This window comes from Ursus maritimus, unplaced genomic scaffold (genome assembly GCF_017311325.1).
Source record: "Ursus maritimus isolate PB19 unplaced genomic scaffold, ASM1731132v1 scaffold_16, whole genome shotgun sequence".
NCBI lineage: Eukaryota > Metazoa > Chordata > Mammalia > Carnivora > Ursidae > Ursus > Ursus maritimus.
In genome coordinates this window covers 10,144,795-10,152,009 of record NW_024424008.1, presented here as the reverse complement: position 1 = coordinate 10,152,009, position 7,215 = coordinate 10,144,795, and positions in this window count along the sequence as shown.

Here is a 7,215-nt window from a genome sequence, read left to right as displayed (position 1 = left end):
AGCAGGCCTCCTCTGGTTTCCCACTTCCCTGTCGGTTTCCAGCTGTCCCCACTCTGTAGGGTTCTCCTTCCCAAAGTGGTCCTCAGGCAGCAGGACACCAGCTTAGGCAGGTGGGCCCTCATCTGGTCCCCTTGAAAATCAGGTGTCCTCTGTCTGGTCTACCCGGGCAGTGAGCCATTCCCAGTAGGGCCCTAGCCCTCCCCACTCTGCTGCCACACATAGCCCCTTGCTGTTAGGCTGGGCAGTGTGTGAGATCCCTTCCAGTCCCGGTGCCTCCCAGAATCGAGGCACATATGTCAAGCTCTTTGAACAGTGCTCTGGAAGCCTTCCTCACTTGGCTTAAAGGAGGGAAGGGAAGCAGAGCAGAATGACAATTGTCTCTCAAACCACCCCTGTACCACGGGTGGGTGATGGCTGGAGGCTGGCAGGACAGGTCTGGGAGCACTCCCTCTGCTGGGCCCGCAGGAGGGGCTGACACTTCATTTAGGACTCTGGGTGCTGGGGCCCTCTTGTCCACAGTTTTTAGAGCTCCTGGTGAGACACCAGCCATCGGACAAGCCTTATTCCCGCCCCGCCCTATCACACGACTGGAGAAAGCCAGACTTAAAAGACTTGCCAGAGGCTCCTTCATCACCTGGATTTGCCTGGCAAAAACTTGCTCCTCCACAAGCCTCCATTCAAGCTCTGCCCCCTCCAGGATGACCTCCCTGATTGCCCCCATGGAGCGCATTGAGACTCTCCTCTTCCCTGGTGTTCCCACCATAGCTCCTTCTCTCCTCCACTAGGACAGTTCTTGGTATTTTTGAAAATTGTCCGGTGTCCTGTTTCCCCATCAGACTGTGAGTTTCTTTTTTTGTTTGTTTGTTGTTGTTTTTTTTTAAAGATTTTATTTATTTATTTATTCGACAGAGAGAGACAGCCAGCGAGAGAGGGAACACAAGCAGGGGGAGTGGGAGAGGAAGAAGCAGGCTCATAGCGGAAGAGCCTGATGTGGGGCTCGATCCCGTAACGCCAGGATCATGCCCTGAGCCGAAGGCAGACGCTTAACCGCTGTGCCACCCAGGCGGTCCAGACTGTGAGTTTCTTGAAGAATCCCTGGATGGCTTCTGCTTTATCACTGGGTCCCTGTTATCCAGCACAACGGCTGCCAGACACAAAGGAAGAGTAATGCAAGAACAGCAATGATGACAACCTGCACTGAGTGTGAACTGTATGCCAGGCCCTGTGCCAAGCGTCATGGTGCATTATCGCCTTCATCCTATTAGAGTCTTAGCTGGTATGTACTATTTTATGCCTGTTTTACAGGGGAGAAGACTGAGGCTCAGAAGGTGAAATCGCTGGCTTGAAGGCAGCAGAGCCGGGACGTGGCACAAGTCCTCCTGCGTGCGGGGCCCCTTGTGCTGTACTGAGCTGGGGCTCAGCTGTGCTTGATAGGCACCTGGGTGGGGGCAGGGATGGGTGGGCCCCCGTAGGTCAGCCTGATGGCCTCAGACCCCACTGCACTAGGACTCTGTGCTTTCTTGGGGGTCGCAGGATATGCAGAGAGTCGGGGGCTACAGAAGGGTCAAGACAGGTGTGGGAGCTGCTGACTTCTGAGGCCAGTGCAAGGGCACTGCAGGATGTAATCGGGGCTGTCACTTCTTGCCAGCATTGATGAGCCCCATTTCCTTAATCTCTTAAGCCCTGCTCTGGCTCTTGAACAGACCCCAGGGGCTGGCAGCCCAGGCCCCAGCTCCCAGGGCTCCCGGAAGGGAAGGGAGAAAACCCATCCCTGGAAAGTGGCAGGTTGCAATGACTCAGGGTATGGGTGCTCACAGGGCAGCGACGGGTGCTGGCTGGGTCGCAGTTCTCTGACCACCTGTCTGGGTTTGCCCGTGACCGAGGGATGCGGGGCTTCCAGTGCTAAAAGCAGCTGTCACCCTGCAACATTAGAGGCTTCTGTTCATTAGCTGCTTCTGGGCCCTGGATGACACGCTCCTGGGAAGACCAGGTGGTGTGAGCACGCGCGGGGAGGTCGGCCTGGCTGGGGGCCCAGGAGCTGGTGGAGAGAGCGGGGCCAGCAGTTGGAGCCACCGGGCCTTGCACGCACTTCAGCCTTTCCCTGGCTGGGTGGCCTTAGGCCACTTGCCTAAATAACATCCCTGAGCCTCCTTTCCTCTCTCTACAATGAGGTGGGGAACATCCACTTGACCGGGCTCTTGTGAGGATGAAAATGAGATAACCCGGCAAAAGGCAGGCATCATTGCAGGCTTAGGTTCACCTGTGAGCAACAGAGCCCCAGAACTGTTCTGGCTTAAACAAGAGTTTGTTTCTCTCTGATGCAAGTCTGGAAATAGGTGATTCAGGGGTGGTGGGGAGGCTCTGCTTCATTCAGTCCTTGGGCATTCAGGCTCCTTCTAGCTCGTGGCTCCTCCAACCCTAGGGTATGGCCCTTGTCTTCAAAGACCAAGATGGCACCTAGAGTGCCAGCCATCACATCCATGTTCCAGGCAGCAGATGAGAGAAGGACCAAAGAAGTGCATGTCACTCCCCTTATAGGTACTTCCCAGAAGTTGTACGCAGCAATTCTGCTTACATTCTGTTGGTCCTAACTTTAGTCCCAGGGTCATGGCAAGAGAGTCTGTGAAATGTACTTTTTATTCCAAGGGGCCCTGGTAAAAATCAGGAGTGTTATTATCGTGGAAGAAGGAGGGCACAGATATTGGGGAACTAGCAGAAGGGCCGGCCACGTGTACCTGGTACAGTGCCTGCCATACATCAGAAGCTTTAAGCGAATGTGAGCTCCTTCTTCCCAGCCTGAGAAAGCTTATGGCTCTAGCTTCCAAGCTGGCACAGGGCCTCCTGGGTGCCTCGATGGAAGCTGGGACCGGCTGGGACGTAAGAGGCAGGGACTTCCCTGGGTGGCCCTGGCCATCTGGTCCAGTACCGCAAGGCTCAGTGTGTTCCACCCCACATCTGAAGGCCAGCAGCCCAGGAGCTCAGCAGTGGGGCTCTGGGTGGCCAGGAGCCCTCAGGAGCCAGTCCCGAAGCTGGGGGCCAGAGATGCTCCGGTAAGGGGAAAGGGCTTGACCAACGCCAGGCAGGACACCGGGGTCCACCCACATAGCAGAGATCAGGGCGGCAAGGCAGCGGGCGGGGCCCCTGAGAGCCAGGCCTTTGCAGATGGCCACCACAGAGGAGTCACACTTGTCCGGTTTTATTTTAGAAGCGAGCTAACAGATGTTAAGTAATCTAGGAAAAGCAGCAGTTGCCAAAAAACAGACCCAAAAATACAAGGACGATGAAATCAGGCAGGGCACCAGCTCTCGCCCAGGAGGTGGGAGCTTTTCCTAAGGACATGGCAGGGATAGTATCTGCTTCATGGCTACGTTAGGGTCGGTGGCTTAGGGGACCTCGTAAGACCACCCCAAAGCGAGGCTGCTGAAAGCCCCGCGCCCCACACACACGGTTTGGGTATGGAGGCAGGGAAGCTTGCCTAAAGATGTCAGTCCAGTCTTGGAGGCTTGAGGTTTGCTGGGCACGTTCCTTCTCCCGGACCCTGATCCACAGCTGGCTATTCCGTCCCCGAGCTGCACGTCCATCCAAGCTGCATTGCCTGGCCCACTGGCCGGGGCCGAAGAGATGTTGCCCGGAGGCAGGTGGCTGGGCTCTGGGCCCTCCGGGCTGCCTGATGCTTTCCACTGACCCCAGAGGCCTGCACATTCCATGCATGCATACCAGGACCTCCTCTCCTGCCCTCCCAGGCAACAGCCATGTGGCTTCTCCTCTGCCCTGCCATCTCCAAGACCCCTTCTCCACCCACATCCCAGCTGATGGTCTTGCCTCCTGAGTCACTGAGAGAATGAAAGAAAACAGAAAAGACTCCCCACAGGCTCCCTTCTCGCATCTTGTGGGTAATACTGTCTGTCCTCCTCCAGCTCAAGCCAGCCCCTCCCCCCAGGCAGTCTGCTCTCTCCCACTCCTTCAGCTCTTCTCTCCTCTAGATCCTTCTCTTGGGCATACACACATTCTAGTTCTAGCTCACAAAGGCCCCCTCTGTTTCCCTCCTTGGTCTTGTCTTCCCTTTCTTCCACAGCAGAACCCCTCAGAGGAATGGTGTGGACCACTGTCTCCAGTTCCAGCCTCCTGTAGTTCCATTTTTTTTTTCTTAAGATTTTATTTATTTATTTGACAGCGGGAGAGGGAACACAAGCAGGGGCAGAGGGAGAGGGTGAAGCAGACTTCCCGCTGAGCAGGGAGCCCGATGCAGGGCTCGATCCCAGGACCCCAGGATCATGACCTGAGCTGAAGGGAGACACTTAACAACTGAGCCACCCAGGCACCCCCCAGACTCCTGTAGTTTCTTATGCCCGCCCTAACCAGTGTTTCTCCCGTCACTCCACCAAAGGTCTTTCCAAGGTCGCCACGACTTCCATGCTGTGGACCCAGTGGGTGACTCATTGCACACTGCTGCCTGACCGTCTTTGGGGTCCCTTTCCTCTCTTAAGTGCCAGGACCCCACACACCCTTGGGTTCCCTCCTATTTTCCTGACACCCCTCTCTGTCTCTGTTGCCCTTTCCTCCTCTTCCCCTGACATGGGAGCCTGGGGCTCGGTCCTTGACCTTCTCTTCAGCAGCCGCCATTTTCTTGCTGGTCTCATCCAACCTCGAGGCTTTAAATACCTTCTCTACGCCCCGACTCCCACGTTTCTGGACTCTCCCAGACTCCGGACACGTATCTCCAACTGTGCACCCACCATCTCCACTTGGATGTCCCGGGGACATCTGAGAATTAGCACATCCGGACCCGAATTCTGATCTGCCACTCCAAACCTACTGCTCCTGTCACCTTCCTCGTGACAGACCAGGGCCGCGCCATCCTTCTAGATGCTCAGGCCAAGCACGCGGGGCCACCCTCGACTCCTCTCTCTCTGTCACAACCTATATTCAGTTCACCAGGAAGTCCTGTGGCTCCACCTGCCACAGACATCCCAGAATGTGACTCCCTCTCACGCATCCCTGCCGCTGACCTCCCCTGAGCCACCACCACCTCTCCTTGGATTGCCGCATCTGCTCTCCCTGCTTCCACCCTACCCGCCTTGGTCTATTTAACTCAGGAGGCAAACACTGACGCCCTCTTGCTTTGAACTCGGTGGTGCCTTCCCAGTTCAACTGGAGCGAGACTTAAATTCCTTACCGTGGGCTCTAGGGCCTCCATGATCTGATCTCTGTGACCTCGTGGACCCATCTTTTCCCTCCCCGCCCCACCCCAGCCCCACCTCAGCCGCTCCATCACCCCCTTCTTCCAAGCCACGTTGGCCTCCTGGCTGGAATATCCTCACCTCAGGGCCTTTGCACCTGTGGTCTGCTTCAGGGTTTTTTTTACTCAAATGCCACATTTCCTGACCACTCCATTTAAAATGGTAACTCCCTTGCTGACCTTCCATGTTCTCCTCTGTCTATGGTGCTCTTTCTTTTCTCTATAGCACACATCTCATCTAATATCCCATTCTGTGCGTGTGTGTGTGTGCTTGCTGTCTATCTCCCTCCGCTAGAAAGTCAATTTCACGGTGGCAGAGATCTCTCACTGCTGTAATTGTGTAGAACAATGCTGAGCACGAGGTAATCACTCAATATGAATGTATTTAAAGAATGAAGAAAGGCGAGGCGCAATGACTACGTGAAGGAATTGCTCATCCCGCCCAGGAGGACTGGGCTGCCCAGAGAGGGCAGTAGAATGGGGCAACGATGACCATTGTTGTGAGTACCAAGGTGTACCAGGTCCTGGGGGCTGGGGGGTGTGGCCTGGTCGAATCAGACACATACGCTGACAGTCACAGAGGCACGTGGTAAATGAGAGGACAGAGGGAAGCCCAGGGCCTGTGGCAGCCCAGAGGAGAGCTTACCCATGAAAGACTCTTGTCAGGAGGGGACACCTGAGCCCTGCCTGAAGTCCTACCTGGCCACTCTCTGTCCAGCTCCACTCTAAGCCCAGCAGAGATTTCGAGGCAGCCGTGAGATAGAGTAGCCTAGATGCGGGTGTCAGAACTACTTGGATTTGCATGTGGGTTTCCCGGCTGGGTGGCTTTCGGCAAAGCACTTCCCCTCACCAAGTCTCGGTTTTCTCATATGTAAAGCGTGCCAGCTGCTGAACCGAGCTTCTCCTAAGTTCCTTCCGACTTCAGGCCTCAGTCAGGGCATGGAAGCTTGCCACTCGGATCTCCTTTCATAAGAGCCTATGGCACGGAGTGGAGGGAAGCATGGGACCTCTGGGCCAGGGACAATAGCACCCATAAGACTGAATGACCATTCGCAAACCTTGATGTTTACAGTCAAAGAAACCAAGACCAAGTGTAGTTGTAGTAAACCATATCATTTGTTCTCCATTCTTCCTTCTACCATTGCCATGGTCCACCGAGGGTAGAGTGTGAACCTCCTTGCTCTGTTGAGGTTGGCTTGGTCGTGTGACTTGCTTTGACCCGCAGGATGTGACCAGAAGAGACTGTGTGATTGCTCGGAGCCCAGGCCTTAAGAGGCATCACGTGCTTCCACTCGCGCCCTGGGCATTTCTGTCATCCGCCTGGAGGAAAGCCTGCTCTGGGTAGCTAGTGATCCCAGGAGGGGAGGTATGTGGAGCAGACCTGAGCCTGAAAGACAGCCTGAAGTCTCCCCTGCCATCCCAGCCTGCCTGCAGACTGTGAGCAGGACAGAGGAGTATTGCTTCTAAGCCACTCAGATTTTTTTAGTTGTTTGTTACGCAACATCATCACAGCAGTAGCTGACCGATGCACCAACGTAAGAGAAGTCCTATCACAAAAGGTCACGTTAGAAGTCACAGTGTGTGAATCTTATCAATGCGATGTGCATAGAATTGTTTAGTAAAACAAGAAAAGTTCATCATATTATCGACAAACATCATCGTGACGGAAAAAAAGATACTTTTCTCTACTGATCGGTATGGGACAAACTGGGCAGATGGTCTGCCCAGCACCTGGTTTCCGAGAACTGCCTCTGCCCCTCCATCCTCATTTACAAACATAGATACCACAGTCCTTTGCTCTCAACCTCCATGATGAGGAGTGAGGACATAGTCAATCTAGGCCACGTGCCTTCTTTTCAAGAATTTTGGAACCAGGACAGAGATAGAAAACTCAGTTTCTCTTTGGGTGCGTGGACCATAATATTAATCTGGGACCTGTTTGATGGCCCTGTTTTTGCCTCATCCTGAGGCCTGAC